Source organism: Mauremys reevesii, linkage group 1, assembly GCF_016161935.1.
Source record: "Mauremys reevesii isolate NIE-2019 linkage group 1, ASM1616193v1, whole genome shotgun sequence".
In the NCBI taxonomy this organism is placed as follows: domain Eukaryota; kingdom Metazoa; phylum Chordata; order Testudines; family Geoemydidae; genus Mauremys; species Mauremys reevesii.
In genome coordinates, this window is record NC_052623.1 from 230,069,769 (window position 1) to 230,088,266 (window position 18,498).

Below are 18,498 nucleotides of genomic sequence, written 5' to 3' on the forward strand. Positions count from 1 at the left end.
CTCCCCCAATGGTGGGAGCCCACACAAATTGGCAAATAATCAATGGGGTGCGAGTGACTGCAGTGGACTGCCCCCAGAGGGGTACCTTGGATGTAATTTGACTGTAAGCAGAGTCAGGGTGAGCTCTACCCTGACATCTGGTGGTAGATTATGGGGAGTGCAGAAAGAAGTTTCAAGTATTCGCATTAGCATTTCAGTTATTTGCATTGGCACTCCCACCCCACTTAGCATACCACACAGCAGCCTGGGATGGTTATTTTCACAGCTATGGGAGCCCCAATTTCGTTGTTATTGGGGCAGGAGCAATAAAATGTTGTCATCCTGATTAAGTAAATGAGGAACTACAAAACTGTCTTATGATAGAGGGTTTCATTGTCAACTAAATAGCACTTGCTAGACAAGGGACATGGGTTCCAAAACCCAGTCAAGAGAGAGAGGCTGGGGACAGATATCTGTACTTGGGGGTGCAGGCTTCTTGTGGGAGCCAGAAGCACTGGTTCCACCTATGTCTCTCTCCACTGTGGAATGTCAGAGTTAATTTTTTGATTCCCTTAAGAGTCTAGATACAGGTTACTGAGCTAAATGCACTGGGGCTCCCCTACTATGAGCTGGAATCACTAAGAGCTGAAATCACTGAAGAGCTGGACTTGCTGAGCTGAGAACACTGAGTATTGTGCTAATGAGCGGGGGAGCCTGAAACAATACCATGGAGCAGAGCAGCTAGCGGAGTGGAGCAGTTTGTGCAGCCACTGGGTGAGTGGAGCCAAGCAGCTCGCGAGGACGGCTGGAGTGGCTCACAGGACAGCTGGTGGACCAGAGCAGCTGGCAGAGCGGAGCAGCCCACAGAGCAAGTGGAGCTGAGCTGTTTGCGGGGACGACTAGTGGAAGCAGAACCCCACGAAGAGGCAGGGCAGTTGGCCCCGAAACCACGTAAGGTGCCCTTTTCTACCCAGGCTGGGAGGGGGACCTCTGCAGAGAGACTCTTGAACTCTGGGGCTGCACTGACCCGGGACAGAGACTTTTGGATTGTGGGACTTTTGGGACTGTGGGTGATTTGGGGGTTGCTGGACTCAAGGGCCTCGAGAGAAGGACACGGCCCAATTTGCCGGGGTGGGTCTTTGCTCACGGTTTGACCTATGAACTCTAGCTGAGGTATTTTCCCAATTTAATGCTTGTTGTTTATCATGTAATTAAACCTTTTCTGCTACACCAAGACTCTGTGCTTGCGAGAGGGGAAGTATTGCCTCCTCGAGGCGCCCAGGGGTGTGTATAAGATTTTCCCAGGTCACTGGGTGGGGGCTCGAGCTGGTTTTGCATTATGTTGTGGGGAAGGGACCCCTATATATTGAACCCGGCCCTTGCTGCTATCGTTTCGGCCCGGCAGAAGGGTTACATGACTAATAAATTTGTGGCATGGTTAAAACCCATAACACATATCCTTGCCTTCTTCTATGCAGTGAGTACACCAATCCAGGGGAAGAGAGAATTCCTTTACTAAAGAAAAATTTGATTATATGTCAGTTTTATTTTACCTGTTTTCAAAAATGAAACATTTAGAACAGGCCAGTTATGATACAGAAATTATTAGATTAAGGATTTACTTAGGATTTTATCAAACCACAGAGCTGTAATCTAGGAATTTCATGCAGTTTTTTTTTAAAAAAGAGTATCAGAAATTGTTTAATTTCTTTCATCTACAGGAATTTTGTTGTTTCCCTTTCTAAGGCATGCTATTGGGAGAAACAAGAACTATGTTTTCTTGACACAAAAGACAGAATATTTTTATTTGTATCACACAATCTTTAAAACTGCTAAAATACTAGTAGATTTGGTAAAGTTCACTCATTTGTATACTGTCACGTAATCCATCAGAAATTCACTCCATTATAACACTACGTAACTAAGGCCAAACTCTTCCCTTAGTTATATCACTGCCTCCTACTCTGGTTTAAATTGATGTTATATCCACACATCAGAGGGTGGAGCATATTATCTCAGTTGTGGAGATAACTATGCTCAAGACTCACTGTTAGAATACTGGGAAGTGGTGGCATTTATGTTATACTACAGATCCTGATGTGGATGTTGTGTGTATTATTTTGATTAGCAGGGGACAAGACCCACGGTAACAGGAGGGTACACAAGAGCATTACTGTGTACTCCATTCTGTCTCAGGAAGCTTTAGGGAAAATAAATTATGCTAAAATGATACTCACCATATACTTTGTAATTGTTCAGAGGTATAGGAGGCTGCAGGGAAGCTGCATGGGGGATACACTCTCACTTAGCTATAGATAGGGACTACTTTTATTTCTATACTTCTAAAATGCATTCATAAGACTCTCTGGCCACACAAAATACACCTAAACTACATCAACATTATCCCTTCTAGCAAAACCCTGAGAAAACAGATGGTCTTGCACAATACTAAAGGCTCAAACTGGCTCAAAAATATGAAAGACAAGGTGGATGAGGTAATACTTTTTTTTTTTTTTGAAACCAACTTCAGTTGGTGGAAAAGACAAGCTTTTGAGCTTTATACGGCTCTTCTTGCGGTATGGAAAATGTAATCAGAGGCTCTCAGCTAAATACAAGGTGGGACAGATTGTTAAACATATGGGGTTAATAAACATTGCAAGATACTACATAAAATGAAGTGGGCAATTAACACCCCAAGAATGTCTCAAGAATAGAAAGTCCATCACTGAGAATACTTTGCCTCAGTTATCTAAATATAGGCACTGCTAGCAAGATCATCAAGTAATCTTAGGCTATGTCTACACTATGCCTTATGTCAGCAAAACTTATGTCACTCAGGGGTATGAACAAACGCCCCCTCCTGAAGCAAGGGTGTGCACAAGGGGGGACAAGCAGGGCATGAGGCTCGTCAGTCAGTGGGGCACAGAACTCCTCCATGGTGGGGAGAGTGAGCTCCTCTGGCCCCAGACCAATGAGGGAGATCCAGCTGCTCTGGGCTGCGGGCAAGAGAGTGAGTTCCATTAGGACACAGGGGGAGGGGAAGAGAGCCAGCTCCTCAGGCCCCAAAGCCACAGGGGGGAGAGCAAGCTCCTTGGATTGAGGGGGCACAGAAAGCGCCCCTCCAAAAGCATCTAGATTTTTATTACTGTGCATGCCCCTGCCCCTGAGAGACATAAGTTACACCAAAGTAAGTCCTAGCACAAGATCTAAGCTACTGCTTCAGGGACATTTACGCGTATAGGTGAGTTAATCTTTGCTTAGCTTTTGGCAGGTTTTGGCATCTACAGGCACTGTGTACTATCATACTCAGCTGTACAGGGAGAGGTGACATGGAGCCATGCTTCCAGTCTCAGAATGTGGGCACCTTCACGAGGCACAAGAGGAAGCATCACATGTGAGAGCAAAACGCAGGCAGGGCACTGATGGATAAGGAGGTACACAGGAGACCCGAGGACTACGTCTACACTACACACCAGTGTCAGCGACATGTAGCTGTATGCTGCTGCAGTGAAAAGCAAGCTGCTTCCACCATGCAGTGTGTGGCTACACGTGTCAATGAAAGACTCCAGCAGCAGGGAGGCACCGGGAAAGGCTTCTGCTGACAGAACCTTTCACTGAGGGAAGGAAAGGCTCTGGCAGGTGAGAGGAAGCTGGGGAAACCTCCTTCCCTGGGGCAGGGAAAGGCTCCAGCAGCAGGGAGCTCCCCAAGCTTTTCCCCCACTGCTTCCCCCAACCAGAGCCTTTCCCCACTTCTGGAGTCTTTCCCTCTAGTGGAGAAAGGCACTGGTAGCAGGATAGTACACTGCTAAAAATACCAATGTAGCGAGGGCGGCACAGCTTGGACGAGTAGAGTTTCCATAGGGTATGGACTCGCTTACTTACTCACACTCTTCACACATGTCTTTACTTGCCTAAGCCAGGCCTCCTTGGCTATGCTGCTATTTATACCCAGGCTAGGTAGGGCTACATGAGTAGAGGTACCCTATATGCCACCAAAAGAAGAGGGCAGTGTAGACATACACCGTCATCCCACCTGATTTACACAGCCCACCCAAACTAAATATTGCTGTCTAATAAAATTGAAAAATACGTCATGACAAGTTATTAGATTATGAAATCATATTCTTATTCAAGGGTTCAATTTTCAAATATAATCTAGCAATGCATACCTTTGCTTATATTTTGCAAACTTTATAAAGGTGGCATGGGTCAGTATGAAATGGTATGTTCCCTGTTCATAGCATGTACCTTTGACTGTAATAATCTGCCCCCACTTCACAGCACCTATGTATGCACCATATACTCCCACACGTGGCTGGGGGAGAATGAGACAGTACAGGGTGAGATCCCTACCAGAACCCTCTAGCTATGTGTATTGTCGCATTTGGTTGTTTTGCAGAGATGCTTGGATCAGTATGGATAGTAGACACCACCCATATGCTCAGTGTATTTCTGTGTTTGACTATGTGGTAGTGAGAGGAGCATGGGACAGTACTGTGGATGGCATGAAGGGGGAGTTTAGGGAGGTATGAAAGGAATATATGCCCTCTGTACACACTGTGTACTCCTACACTTGGCTGAGGAGAGAAATGAGGGCAGTTGTAGGACAGCATGGTAGAGGGGTGGCAGGACACATGTACATACTGTGTACTCCTATATTTGATTGGTGGGAGGTATGATGCAGCAGCATGAGAGTACTATGCAGGTGGAGTACAGAAGCATAGGGATGCAATGTGTCCTCTGTACACTATCACTTATCTGTGGAAAGTTAAGAGTTGTAACAGCAGAGAGGGTATTATGCGGGCACAAATAAGCCTCCCCATGCACACCATGTACTCTCGCACCTGGCTATAATGAATAAGGGTCATGAAGCAGTAGCAGGGGAAATACAGGGTGGCACATAGGGTAGGTTGGAGTGGCAGTATGGGTAAATAAGTAGGCAGTATTAGAAATGAAGGGCAGGATGAGGTGGCAGAGTGTGATATGGGGTAAGTATGAGGGGAGGGAGGAATAGTATGAGAGGATGTAGTGTAGTAAAATGAGAGGATACAGAGACAGCAGTGTGAAGATGAAATGTATAGGGCAAACAGGAAAGTGAGGGCACTATGAGGGAGTTTATAGAGTGGAACAGTGAGGGGCACTATGAGATTATAGGGGAGTGTGGCAAATTGCCGGCACTATTATGATGGGTCTCACACTTTCTCTTCTGGGGAGAGGATCAGGGCACCATTTCTTGCCCCTGAACTGGGATATTAACTTCCCCACTAATGTCCTAGAGGAAGGGAGTGGAGAGGGAGGGACCCAGGCCCACCATCTACTCCGGGTCCCAGCCCAGGGGCCCTAGGAATAGCAGTAAACCACTTGAACTAGTGGTTCCTTCCCCTGGGCTACCTCTCTCTCCTGCCCTTCAGCTTGTGAGGGCTTCCTGCCCTCCCTCTGCACAAGTCAGGTGTCCCTTTACCTAGGGTCTTGGTCTTCTTAGCCCACGGCAGCACTTCTCTAAACTTTCCTCTGCTCTCTGCTCCAACACCAATCCACTCTGTTTCTACTCCTTCAAACTGTTCTCTGCTCCAACACCAATCCACTCTGTTTCTACTCCTTCAAACTGTTCTCTGCTCCAACACCAATCCACTCTGTTTCTACTCCTTCCCCTGTCTGATTGAAGCAGGGTTTTTTTATCAGGTGAGTGGCTTCAGGTGCTTTAATTAATCTATAGCAAACTTTCTTCCCTCTACAGGGAATAAGGCTCCCTTCTAACCCTCTCCTGCTGTCCTCTGGCCATGCTGTATCACACGATAGGTTACCAGGCAGGCGGGATGATCTGGGGCAGTGTTAAGGGGTTCACAGGTTGGTAGGATGGGGCGGGAAGTTGAGGATGGTCCTCAGGAGGGGAAATAGGAAATTCAAAATATTTCTCTCTCCTTACTACCCAGCCCTGAGAGAATAAAATATAGCTGTATGGAGACAAACCCATCTGGTTCATCTTTACCCTGCAGTAAGGCATTTGACACGGTTCCACATGGGGAATTATTAGTTAAATTGGAAAAGATGGGGATCAATATGAAAATTGAAAGGTGGATAAGGAACTGGTTAAAGGGGAGACTACAACGGGTCGTACTGAAAGGTGAACTGTCAGGCAGGAAGGAGGTTACTAGTGGAGTTCTTCAGGGATCAGTTTTGGGACCAATCTTATTTAACCTTTTTATTACTGACCTTGGCACAAAAAGCGGGAATGTGCTAATAAAGTTTGCGGATGACACAAAGCTGGGAGGTATTGCTAACATAGAGAAGGACCGGGATATCATACAGGAAGATCTGGATGACCTTGTAAACTGGAGTAATAGGATGAAATTTAATAGTGAAAAGTGCAAGGTCATGCATTTAGGGATTAATAAGAAGAATTTTAGTTATAAATTGGGGACGCATCAGTTGGAAGTAACGGAGGAGGAGAAAGACCTCAGAGTATTGCTTGATCACAGGATGACTATGAGCCGCCAATGTGATATGGCAGTTAAAAAAGCTAATGCGGTTTTAGGATGCATCAGGTGAGGTATTTCCAGCAAAGATAAGGAGGTGTTAGTACCGTTATATAAAGCACTGCAGTTCTGGTCTCCCATGTTTAAGAAGGATTAATTCAAACTGGAACAGGTTCAGAGACGGGCTACTAGGATGATCCGAGGAATGGAAACCTTGTCTTATGAAAGGAGACTAAAAGAGCTTGGCTTGTTTAGCCTAACCAAAAGAAGGTTGAGGGGGGATATGATTGCTCTTTATAAATATATCAGAGGGATTAATATTAGGGAGGGAGAAGAATTATTTAAGGTTAGTACCAATGTGGACACAAGAACAAATGGATATAAACTGGACACTAGGAAGTTTAGACTTGAAATTAGACGAAGGTTTCTAACCATTAGAGGAGTGAAGTTCTGGAACAGCCTTCCAAGGGGAGTAGTGGGGGCAAAAGACATATCTGGTTTCAAGACTAAGCTTGATAAGTTTATGGAGGGAATGGTACAGGGCCACCCAGAGGATTCCGGGGGCCCGGGGTCTTTGGCGGCGGGGGGCCCTTCCGTTCCGGGACCGCCGCCAAAGTGCCCCGAAGACCCGCGGCGGGAGCCCCCCGCCGCGGGTCTTCGGGGCACTTCGGCGGCGGGTCCTGAACGGAAGGGGCCCCGCCGCCAAGACTGGGCTGTGCCAGCGGCGGCGGGTCCCGCTTCTTCTTCCCCGCCCGCCCGGCCGCGGCCGCCCGGCCGCCCGCCCTCCCGGCCGCCCTCCCGGCCCCGGCTTCGCCCGGCCCCGGCCCCGTACCGAGCGCGTCACCGGCGGGGCCTGAGCTCCGTCCCGCTCAGAGCCGCGTGGTGAGGGGGCGGGGCTGGGAGCTCCACTCCGAGCGGAGGCAGCTGCCCGCCCCTCCCCACGCCGCTCTGAGCGGGGCGGGGCTCAGGTCCCGTTGGAGCTCCCAGCCCCGCCCCCTCACCACGCGGATCGGGGCGGGGCTCAGGGGCTCGGACGGAGGTTCGGCGCTTGATGCGCTGAGGCTCCAGGAGAGGGGCGGAGGCGGGAGCCTCCGCTCTTCTCTTGGGGGCCCCTGCGGAGCCCGGGGCCCGGGGCAAATTGCCCCCTTTGCCCCCCCCTCTGGGCGGCCCTGGAATGGTATGATGGGATAGCCTAATTTGGCAATTGATCTTTCTTTGATTATCAGCAGGTAAGTATGCCCAGTGGTCTGTGATGGGATGTTAGATGGGTTGGGATCTGATTTACTTCAGAGAATTCTTTCCTGGGTGCTGGCCGGTGAGTCTTGCCCACATGCTCAGGGTTTAACTGATCGCCATATTTGGGGTCGGGCAGGAATTTTCCTCCAGGGCAGATTGGCAGAGGCCCTGGAGGTTTTTTGCCTTCCTCTCTAGCATGGGGCATGGGTCACTTGCTGGAGGATTCTCTGAGCTTGAGTTCTTCAAACTGCAATTTGGGGTTTGTTATAGAAGTGGATGGGTGAGATTCAGTGGCCTGCATTGTGCAGGAGGTCAGACTAGATGATCATAATGGTCCCTTCTGACCTTAAAGTCTATGAGTCTATGAGACTTCAAAATCTCTTTCTGAACAAGCCCTTACATCTCCAATGAGATATTACCCCCAGGAGCTTGCTGGAATCTACACTTCCTTTGATCAGAAAACTTTCTCAGGCAAGACAACAGGACAAGTGCATTGCTGCCTGTGCTTGCCTGGTGAGTAGATGAACTGTAAGGGTCAGAGATATTATATATATATATATATATATATATATATATATATATATATATATATATATATATATATATTTCTTATAGTTTAAGTATTTGATTTATTGTAATAGGTTTATAAATTTATATTAAAGTAAGTTTGGCTGTAATGCAAGGGACCTACAGGCCATATCCTCTATGTTGAGCTAAGGCAAAGTTAACACATATGTCTGGGACCTTTCATCCAGATAGCAAAGTCAACACACACACGTGTGTCTAAAACCTTTCACCAAAATAAATAAATAATGGTAAAATGGGATAGGGGGTTTCCAAATCTGTAGCCTCAAACTTAACTGGTACAAAACAAGAAAAGAACCAAACTAACTGGGAGAACAAAAATAACATATGTGTATATAATCTAATTCAGGGATGGGCAAACTTTTTGGCCTGAGGGTCACATCTGGTTTCTGAAATTGTATGGAGGGCCTGTTGGGGGAGGCTGTGCCTCCCCAAACAGCCAGGCGTGGCCTGGCCCCTGCCCCCTATCTGACCCCTCTTGCTTCTTGCCCCCTGGCACCCTCCCACCAGACTCCTGCCCCATCCACCCCTCCATGTCCCCTGACCATGCCAGAATCCCCCGCCCCTGACTGCCTCCCACCTCCCCATCCAACCCCTCCTCTCATTTCTGACTGCTGCCCCCCCCCCCCCAGAACCCCTGCCTCATCCAACCCCTCTCTCCTTCCTTACTGCCCTCTGGGACCCCTACCCCCATTCAACTCCCCTGTTCCCTGCCCTCTGACCCTCCCCATCCATCCCCACCCCCTGACCACCATCCTGAACTCCTCTGCCCTCTATCCAACCTCCCCTGCTCCCTGACCGCACTGCCTGGAGCACCAGTGGCTGGCGACAATACAGCCGCACCGCTCAAAGCACCAGGACAGGCAGCCGTGCCGCCCGGCTGGAGCCAGCCACACCACTGCGCAGCACAGAGCACCGGGTCAGGCTGGGCTGTACAGCTGTGCTGCTCCAGGAGCTTGCAGCCCCGCTGCCCAGAGCATTGTGCCTGGGGTGCAATGAATTGAGGCTGCGGGGGAGGGAGGCACGCAGGATAGGGGTTGGGGGTAGCCTCCCACGCCAGGAGCTCTGGGGCCTGACAGGAGGGTCCCGCGAGCTGGATGTGTCCCGCAGGCTGTAGTTTGCCCACCTCTCGTCTAATGTCATTAATATGTATGTGCATGTCATCAATACGTACAAACATACTAGCTAACATTTTTGTGGGTGAGAAATAAAGTTTGGGCATAGAAGAAGGGTTCAGGCATCTGTGCCCTATAAAAAAGGTGACCCACCTTGCTAGAGAGAGCCTGTATTTGTTTTTCTTAGAACTTTCTAAGTTCCAAGGGGACTAGGCTAAGCTTGGTTTCCCTAAGCTTTTGTTCTTAGCTTTGTTTATTACGTTTTAAGTTTAAGTTAGTTAAGTAAACTCTAAGTTAGCTTTGATTGCACTTAGCGCTAGCTTCTTCTAAGCTTTGCACCTCTCACTCAAAAATTAAGAAACCTAAACCTCCAGAGGCAAGGCTGGTCCTGTGTCTCTCACCACCAGGTTATCAAGGAAGGGTGTAAGTATATTAATCAAAGCTTTGAATCATATAATACCATATGTATCTTTTAAATAGTAGTAATACAATTGTAACTTTGTAACTCTAATTATTTTACCATTTAATTACTACTTCTTTTATCTTAATAAAAAGTCTTTAAGGCTATATCTGTCTTAGGCCTGGTCTACACTAGGACTTTAATTCGAATTTATCAGCGTTAATTCGAACTAACCGCTCAACCGTCCACACCAGGAAGCCATTTAATTCGAACTAGAGGGCTCTTTAGTTCGAATTTGGTACTCCACCCCGGCAGGTGGAGTAACGCTAAATTCGCACTTGCTAGCTCGAATTAGGCTTGGTGTGGATGCTAATCGAACTTAGCAGCTCCGGGAGCTATCCCACAGTTCACCACTCTGTTGACGCTCTGGACAGCATTCCGAGCTTGGATTCTCTGGCCAGCCACACAGGAAATGACCCACGAAAATTTGAATTCATTTTCCTGTCTGGGCGGTTTGAATCTGACGTTCTGGTTGCACATCGGGGCGAGCTCCGCAGCACCTGCAACGATGCAGAGCTCTCCAGCAGAGGAGTCCGGGCAATCCCAGAATAGAAAGAGGTCCCCAGCATGGAGTGACCGGGAAGTCCAGGATCTGATCGCTGTGTGGGGCGAGGAGTCTGTGCTCTCGGAGCTGCGCTCCAACAAGCGGAACGCGAAGACCTTCGAGAAGTTCTCTAAAGCCATGAAAGACAAAGGATACAGCCGGGATGCGATGCAGTGCCGCGTGAAAGTGAAGGACCTAAGACAAGGGTATCAAAAAGTCAGAGCGGCAAACGGACGCTCCGGAGCCCAGCCCCAGACATGCCGCTTCTACGAGGCACTGCATGCCATTCTAGGTGGGTCTGCCACCAGTGCCCCACCAGTGACGGTGGACTCCGAGGACGGAATAGTGTACCGGGACAGTTCCCCCTCCCTGTTCGCCGATGGGGAAGATGAGGAAGGGTCTTTAGAGGACGGCGCAGGCGACATCGAACCCACTCCCGCTTTCCCTGACAGCCAGGATCTCTTCATCACCCTCACAGAGATCCCCTACCAACCGTCCCCGCCCGTTAACCAGGACTCGGAATCAGGGGAGGCTCAGGCGGTAAGTGCTACAAACAGGGAAACATTTATTTTTTAAGAAACAGGGATTTATATAAAAATAGAAATACTATATAAACATTTTTAAATATGAAACTAAACAAACAGCAGGTCTACACAAACAGCAATGGAGCAATAGTCCTCTGGGGATATTTCAAAAAAGCTCTCAGAGAGCAGCTGGAAAAGCCTCAGCAAGAGGTTTCTTGGGAGAGGTGCTTTATTGGGTGCTCCGTTGAAGCACACTCTTCCGCGCCATGCCATCCTCAGGTAGAGGGGGACCATCGCCTCTACGAGCATGGCAGCGTAGGGTCCTGGTCTGTGCAGGGCTTCTATTAACATCCGCTCTCTGTGTGCGCCTGACACGCCTCAGGGTGATGTCGTTGTGGAAGTGCTGCATCTAATTAGTGGAATTAGTGTACTGTTACTATTGTGCATGGTAGACTTTTACTTTGCATAAGAATGACCCTCGCTTAACAGAGTTTTACTTTGCATAAGAATGACCCTCGCTTAACAGAGTTTTACTTTGCATAAGAATGACCTCGCTTAACAGCCACGTGTTGCAGGCCTCAGAGGAAAAGCATACAGGGTCTTTCGCGGTCACTGGCGGGAGATGCCGCATAACGCTCATCTTTTCTGCTTTGCACATTGCCTCCAGCAGGAGAGCACAGCTAAGCACTATCTGATAAGCAGTCTGTACTGTAAGGCTTACCAGGACTTTGTGCAAGAGGGATGCAGCTGTCTCTCCTCGCATGCGCTATCCAGTGCAATCGCGCCGCCAATGAGAGCGTATTCAAATCTCGGACTAGTTCCGAGATCTCCTGAGACTTGGTTCCTGTTTGGTCTTCTTAACTGAAAATGACTAGACTGTGTTTACTGTTGGCAAACATGTATTTGTTCAAGGAAATCACCTACTTTTTCGCATCACACAGCTTCGCTCCTTCACGGACTGCCCCGCCATCCCCACGCAGAGGCTGGCTCAGATTAGACGCCGAAAGAAAAGACAAGGGACGACATGTTCCAGGAACTGATGGCCAGCTCCAGAGCGGAGGCGGCAGAGCAGAGACAGTCAAGGGAGAGCCTGTGTCAGCAGCATCGCACACACCTGGAACGGGAGGATAGGTGGCGGCAGGAAGACCAGCAGGCGACTCAAACGCTGCTTGGTCTAATGAGGAGCAAACGGACACGCTCCGGCGCCTTGTAGATGTTCTGCAAGACCACAGGCAGGAGGAGAGAGCCCCCTGCAGTGCATCTGCAACCGCCTCCAACGCCAAGAAGTCCTGTCCCCCCCTCACCCAAAGTGACAAGAAGGAGGGGCGGTAGGGGCCGTGAGAACTGTCACTGCACCGCAGCAGAGCGCTAATGTACAAGACACCTCTCGCTGTAAATTTGTAGAAGTTCTTCCCTTACAGGATCACCCAGTCCCAAATCCAAGTTTCAACCCCCCACTGTGTATAACATTATTAAAAGCGGTTTGCTGTTACTCTCTGTTTCCGTCACGTTTCTCGTGTCAGAAGACTTTGTGGGGATTTTTAATTACAGTGCATAGCCCACATTACCAGGGTACAGACTTGGGGCAGGGTCAACTGCAGGGCACACACAGACTGCAGTCACTAGGCACCAGGGACAGTCTGTGTGGTGTATGCTGCCCCGGTCTTTCCTTGATGTGTAGGGTCCTGGTGCCTGACATCCCGAATGTAAAGGCAGGCTTCCTTCACATGCATTTGGACCGTAGTCACGATCCTCCCGGTGCCCCGAGCCCCAAAAAGAGACCTCATCCAGGGGCAGATACTCACCCTTCCCCACACCCTCACCCCTTCCAACGCCCAAACCCACAGCCGTCATGGTAACCCCTATCCAAGGACGGCACCCTCGCCTTCCTGCAAACCCACCCATCAGTGCACACCTTAACCAGCACAGAATGCTTCCATGTTTCAACGAAGAAACAGAAATGCAAAGTCAACGAAAGATTTATTATTAATTACTAAAACATGTCCTTAGTTTTAAAACGTCCTTGGGAAGTGGGGAAAACTTGGTTTATGATCAGGCTCTCTTAAAATCAAGTGGACAGTCACAGGTTACCCTGCTCTGCGAGGAAACTCGCTTTCAAAGCCTCCTGATGCATATCGCTTCCGCTGGTATATTCTCTCAGCACGGGTGTCTGGCTGATCATAAACAGCAGCCAGGCGATTTGCCTCAACCTCCCAAGCGGCCAAAAAGGTCTCGCCCTTGCTCTCACAGAGATTGTGGAGCACACAGCAAGCAGCAATAACTACGGGGATATTCTTTTCGCTGATGTCCGAGCGAGTCAGTAAGGTCCGCCATCTCCCTTGAGACGTCCGAAAGCACACTCCACCACCATTCTGCACTTGCTCAGCCGGTAGTTGAAGAGTTCCTTTCAGTGTCCAAGGCGCCTGTATAGGGCTTCATGAGCCAGGGCATTAGCGGGTAGGCCGGGTCCCGAGGATCACTGTAGGCATCTGCAGATCCACAACAGTTATTTTGTGGTCCGGGAAGAAAGTGCCTGCCTGGAGGCGTCTAAACAGACCAGAGTTCCTGAACACACGCGGCCATGAACCTTGCCCGCCCACCCGACGTTGATGTTGGTAAACGTCCCCTATGGTCCACCACAGCTTGCAGCACCATTGAAAAGTAGCCCTTCGGTTAATGTACTCGCTGGCCTGGTGGGCTGGTGCCAGGATAGGGATGTGAGTCCCATCTATAGCCCCACCGCAGTTTGGGAATCCCATCGCGCGAAGCCATCTATGATGACCTGGACATTTCCGACAGTCACTACCTTTGAGAGCAGTTGCTCAACGATTGCGTGGGCTACTTGAATGACAGCAATCCCCACGGTAGATTTGCCCACGCCAAAGTGGTTCGCTACTGACCGGTAGCTGTCTGGCGTGGCAAGTTTCCAGAGGGCTATGGCCACTCGCTTCTGCACAGTCAGGGCTGCTCGCATCCTTGTGTCCTGGCGCTTCAGGGCAGGGGACAGCAAGTCACACAGTTCAAGGAAAGTGTCCCACGCATCCTGAAGTTTCGCAGCCACTCTGTGTCATCCCAGACCTGCAGCACTATGCGGTCCCACCAGTCTGTGCTTGTTTCCCGGGCCCAGAATCGCCGTTCCACACCATGAACTTGACCCATTGCCACCATGATCTCCACTGCCCGGCGTACCCTGCTTTCTGAGAGGTCTGCGCCACTCTCCTCACCGTGCTGCCGGAGCCTCCTCGCCCGGTTTCTCAGCATCTGACTGTGGAAGAGGTGGACGATAACGTGCGAGGAGTTGACAACGGCCATAAGTGCAGCGATGATCGCAGCGGGCTCCATGCTCGCAGTGCTGTGGCGTCCGCGCTGTAACCGACCAGAGAAGGGCGCGAACAGATTTCCGCCGCGCTTTCAAGGAAGAGAGGGAGGCGGGATTGACGGTTCAATGACGACATTTTTCCCCAGCATGCATTGGGGAAATCCCACAATTCCAATGGGCAGCGGGAGTGCGGGAACTGTGGGATAGCTTCCCACAGTGCACCGCCCAAAGTAAGCTGGCCCGTGAATGTGGACTCAGAAGTTCGAATTTGTGTATTTAGTATGGATACACAAATTCGACTTATTAAGGTCGAATCCACAAATTCGACTTAAGTAGATTCGAAATAGTCCTGTAGTGTAGACAAGCCCTTAGTGTAAGCTTCCTGTCATATGCCCAAGGGTCAGGATTCAGGACAAAAACCTTATTATCTTCTAACCAAACAAATTGGTGAGCCTAAAACCCATACTATCCAAATTAATATTATTAACCTCCTAAATCAGGCAACAAATGGGCTATCGAGGCAGGAGACTCAAGGAGTGTGTGACAGGGATTTTCAGGGATTCCAGGCATCTTTAGACCCCTGAGAATCTCACCTGAGGCATAAGTAAAGAGTTAGAGTTAGAGAGCAAAATTGTGTGTCTTACTCACTCACTCTTAAGAACACAGGAACCTGATTTTCTGTGACTGCTTCTTGGCAGCAATCCCAGTATTTCCTGTTATGTGCTGTGGTTTGACTTAGAGTTTTAGCTTAGAGGTTTTGAATTTAATCTTGCAAGATAAAAAGTAATAGTGTTGTTATTTAAAGTTATATGTGTGTTTAAGGGGCTTTGTTAAAGGCTGAAGTTATAATGAATGGTACAGATTAGATATTAGGAGTAGCCACACTAGTGGTGGTGGGGGAGTTGATAAATCTATGTATTAATTGCTGTCAAGAAGCTGAAGTAACTCAGAACTTGTACAGTTCGAGCTACCTTATTTCAGTGCCCTCGACTCTCCCAAGATGCACCTCTGATCCATCTGCCTCAGTTTCCACCAGCTGTTTGGCAGGTCCTGACATAGGAAAGAGACCTCTCTATCAGCTACGAGCCATCAAGGGAAGAGAGGGGAACACCCCCCCCCGTCGTTTACATGGAATTTATTGAACTAAGTGTAAAAACCGGTTTGAAGTGTTGTTTCCTGTTGTTTCTGTGAAGGGACGCCTTCACTTTCAGAGTAAAAAACAGCAGTGTGTTCATTATATAGTTTATTACATAGGCTAGTCAACAGTAAAATTTTAGAATTGAAATGAGTTTTATCTTACGTGTTAAGACGAGTTGAGCAAGGGCAAAAGTAAAGTCTGTTGGAGTTACCCGCAGTATGGCTTTAGAAAACTTTGCCAGAAAATACAGTCAGGAACATGGAGAAGGTTTAGTACAACTGAGAAATAGCAAGATAAACTTTGAGCATCGTAACCCTTGGGGTTTTGTGAGCGAGGTGTTTGATGTAGAACAGAGCAGAAAAAAAGAAAGGCTAAACTGGTGAAGGGAATAGCTGTTAAATGTCTGCTCGTGGCGTGTAGTTTGCTGAGAAAGAAATTGAATAAAAAATTAGAGTTACTCAGGAAAGGCCAGCAAACTTTGGATGAGGGAGGAAAGGTTATTCAGGATTTAACAAATCGGCTACATGTAGTGTCAGAGGAGCGGTCAGTACTTTTCAAAAAGAAGCAGGAGTTAGAGAAAATGTTAGAACAGTGTAGGTACCAGGTACAGGAAGCAGAAGAGGAAACACATTGTTGGCAGGTGCAAGTGGCTGCTAGCTTAAGATCACTGGACAGCTGTAAATTAGACCGTGGTCGGCTGTTGGAAAGAATCAAAGAGTTGGAAAAGATAGGAGATGTGTTAGAGGAGGACAAAGACTCAGTTCCCATCCCTATTGGCAAGGTGGAACCGACGGAGATAAAGAAACCTGCAGGGCCAATTACTAGAAGTAGGGCAAAAGAGTTAGTTCAGGCTGATACAATACCTTTAGGAGCAAAGTTGGAGATTAAGTCTCAGGAGCCACAGGAAGTTAGCAGTGCAGAAGCTACTAGCAGTCTGAAAATAAAAAAAGGAAGTGCTAGGGTGGCATCACAGGAGGTGGAGTTGAGTGTCATCATAGAGGAGACAACTAGTGATGTAAAGGAGAAAATGAGCTGAGCAAAGGGGGAGGAGATATCCTCTCCTCTGTTAGTGTCCACCCCTGATAGTGAAGAGGGAGTGCCTTTAGAGACTGTGATTATTCAGGGACTAGAAGATGTGGTGTCACAAGTGACACAAGTAGACAGTGCTTGTATTGTAATCTCTAGGTTACAACAGAGAGAGATACCACAACCAAGGAATGCAATTCCTACTCCTCCACCCAATGTTACATTGGCACCATATAGATCAGGAGACCCAGCCCCTTTGCCTGGACACTTATTGGCATTTGGGCAATCATCAACATTGCCTAGGTCCCTAGAATTTTGTGGACCCTCTACACCCCCTTGGTATGTGCTGGTATCACCTGGTGTACCGGTAGAACACCCTACTACGCCAGATCTTAATGGACTAAGAGATGTCCTGCATCAGTGTGGAGATGCCTTGAGTGTAGGACATACAGAGGTGCTCATCCAGGATTATTTCCAGAGGAAAGTTCTGATAGCTCTGACACAGAAAATGTGAATTTGGGTAGAAAAGTCAAAGCATTGAAATTATAGATTCAAACTCAGATAGAAGCCCAGGAGATCCTCAAATTCTAACGTTGACTGCCCTGTAGCAGTTGTTACAGATATCAAGTCCCTAGATCTGGTAGCTAAGCAAGTAGGGATAATGGAGAATTCCTCAATTGCAATGCATGCACAACATGTACAAAAACCAGCAAAAGTGTTTGGGTTACCAAGGGAAGATTGGATTAAGATCTTACAACTCACAGTGAATCCAGCATTACAGAGTATTTTGCCACCTGAGTTTAGGGTAGGAGAAAAATCTTTTAAAAACACAGTAGTCCTGTTGAAACACAATCTTCATCCCGGGCAAGCTGGAGTGGCCATCCTGTCTAACCTAAAGCAGAGACCTAATGAGTCCCCACATCAATTTCACCTGCGGTTAAGTGCAGCATGGCACAGTCACATGAAAGAGTAAACAGATGAGCCATCATACATTAGTTTGTTGGTCAATAACTCTCTTTCCCATTTGCAGGAAAAGGTTAACATGCATATAAATGATAGCACTTCTTTGAAGAAGGCATTAGCCTTACTGGCCAAGGCATATTCTCAGGGAGGTCCTAAAAAAGGTCTTCATGTAGCCCCTGTTGCAATACTTCAGGAACCACAAGCTAAACCCACCGTGAGGATTAAGGGAGCCCCAGGGTTAGGCTGAGGAGTTCCTAAATTCCCTAGGTAGCAGCATTGGAAAAATGACCCTAACCCACGTAATAATCCTGGACCTTCGAGTGGGCATGCCCCTCGACAGGGTTATGTGTTTGGATCCCATGTAGGGCCCCGGGACCAGGTTCCTTTCTTTTCAGATGCCACCCAGAACAATTCACACCTGCAGCGATCCAAGTCACCACCTCCCCACAGAGATGAGGACTCAGTTGTAATGATGTTTAAAACAGTGCAGTAGATGCTTGAGGCTCAACAACAGGATATCCGGGAACTCCGAGCACGCCTGAATGAGCTGATGATGGAAGGCCAAGGCCCAGCACCCTCGAACTGTCTGGTGGCCTCTGTTAACTCATTTCCTTCTCTCCGGTGGACAGCCTCTCCTTCTCCAGAGTTGGCTGCCTCTGAAGAGATAGAAGGAGAACCCATAGATTATTTGTCTGCCTACTCTACAAATTACACGTCAGGACGCCAACCGGCCCTGAGCATAGTCATAGCCCCTTTAGGCAGGGATGCAAGCGGGAGACCCACAGTATCTGCAGCAATAGGGGGCCGTCACAGAAATTTTATTATAAACACTGGGGCAGCATTTACCATTATCCATGTCAAGGATCCTAGATCCTCTTCTCTGTCATCAGGACATAGAAAAACACTTTCAACTTTTGCAAGCAATCAGGTTGTTACCACACTTTCTAAACCCATTAAAGTACAGATAGGTCACCTAAGAAAGGTTCATACCTTTGCATTGATAAAATTAGCAGACCCCCAAAATTGCCTATTGGGAACTAATTTCCTGTACTGACAGGGATGTGTTCTTGATTTGGTTAACCAATTGTTGTGTCTTCCTGTAGAACAGGCAAAGAATGACTCACCAGTAATCA

The 18,498-nt window shown here is 48.3% G+C and overlaps 1 protein-coding gene across 1 annotated transcript in view; it reads right to left on the minus strand.

Annotated features, from left to right (window-relative positions):
• The window catches only part of LOC120395334 (TRPM8 channel-associated factor 2-like), a 72,166-nt gene extending 55,901 nt beyond the window's left edge, over positions 1-16,265 (minus strand). Inside the window, exon 1 of the mRNA XM_039519655.1 lies at positions 16,240-16,265. The gene's annotated coding sequence lies outside the window, so the exon portion shown is untranslated. The remainder of the gene's footprint in view (positions 1-16,239) is intronic.
• Positions 16,266-18,498: the final 2,233 nt, after the last annotated feature.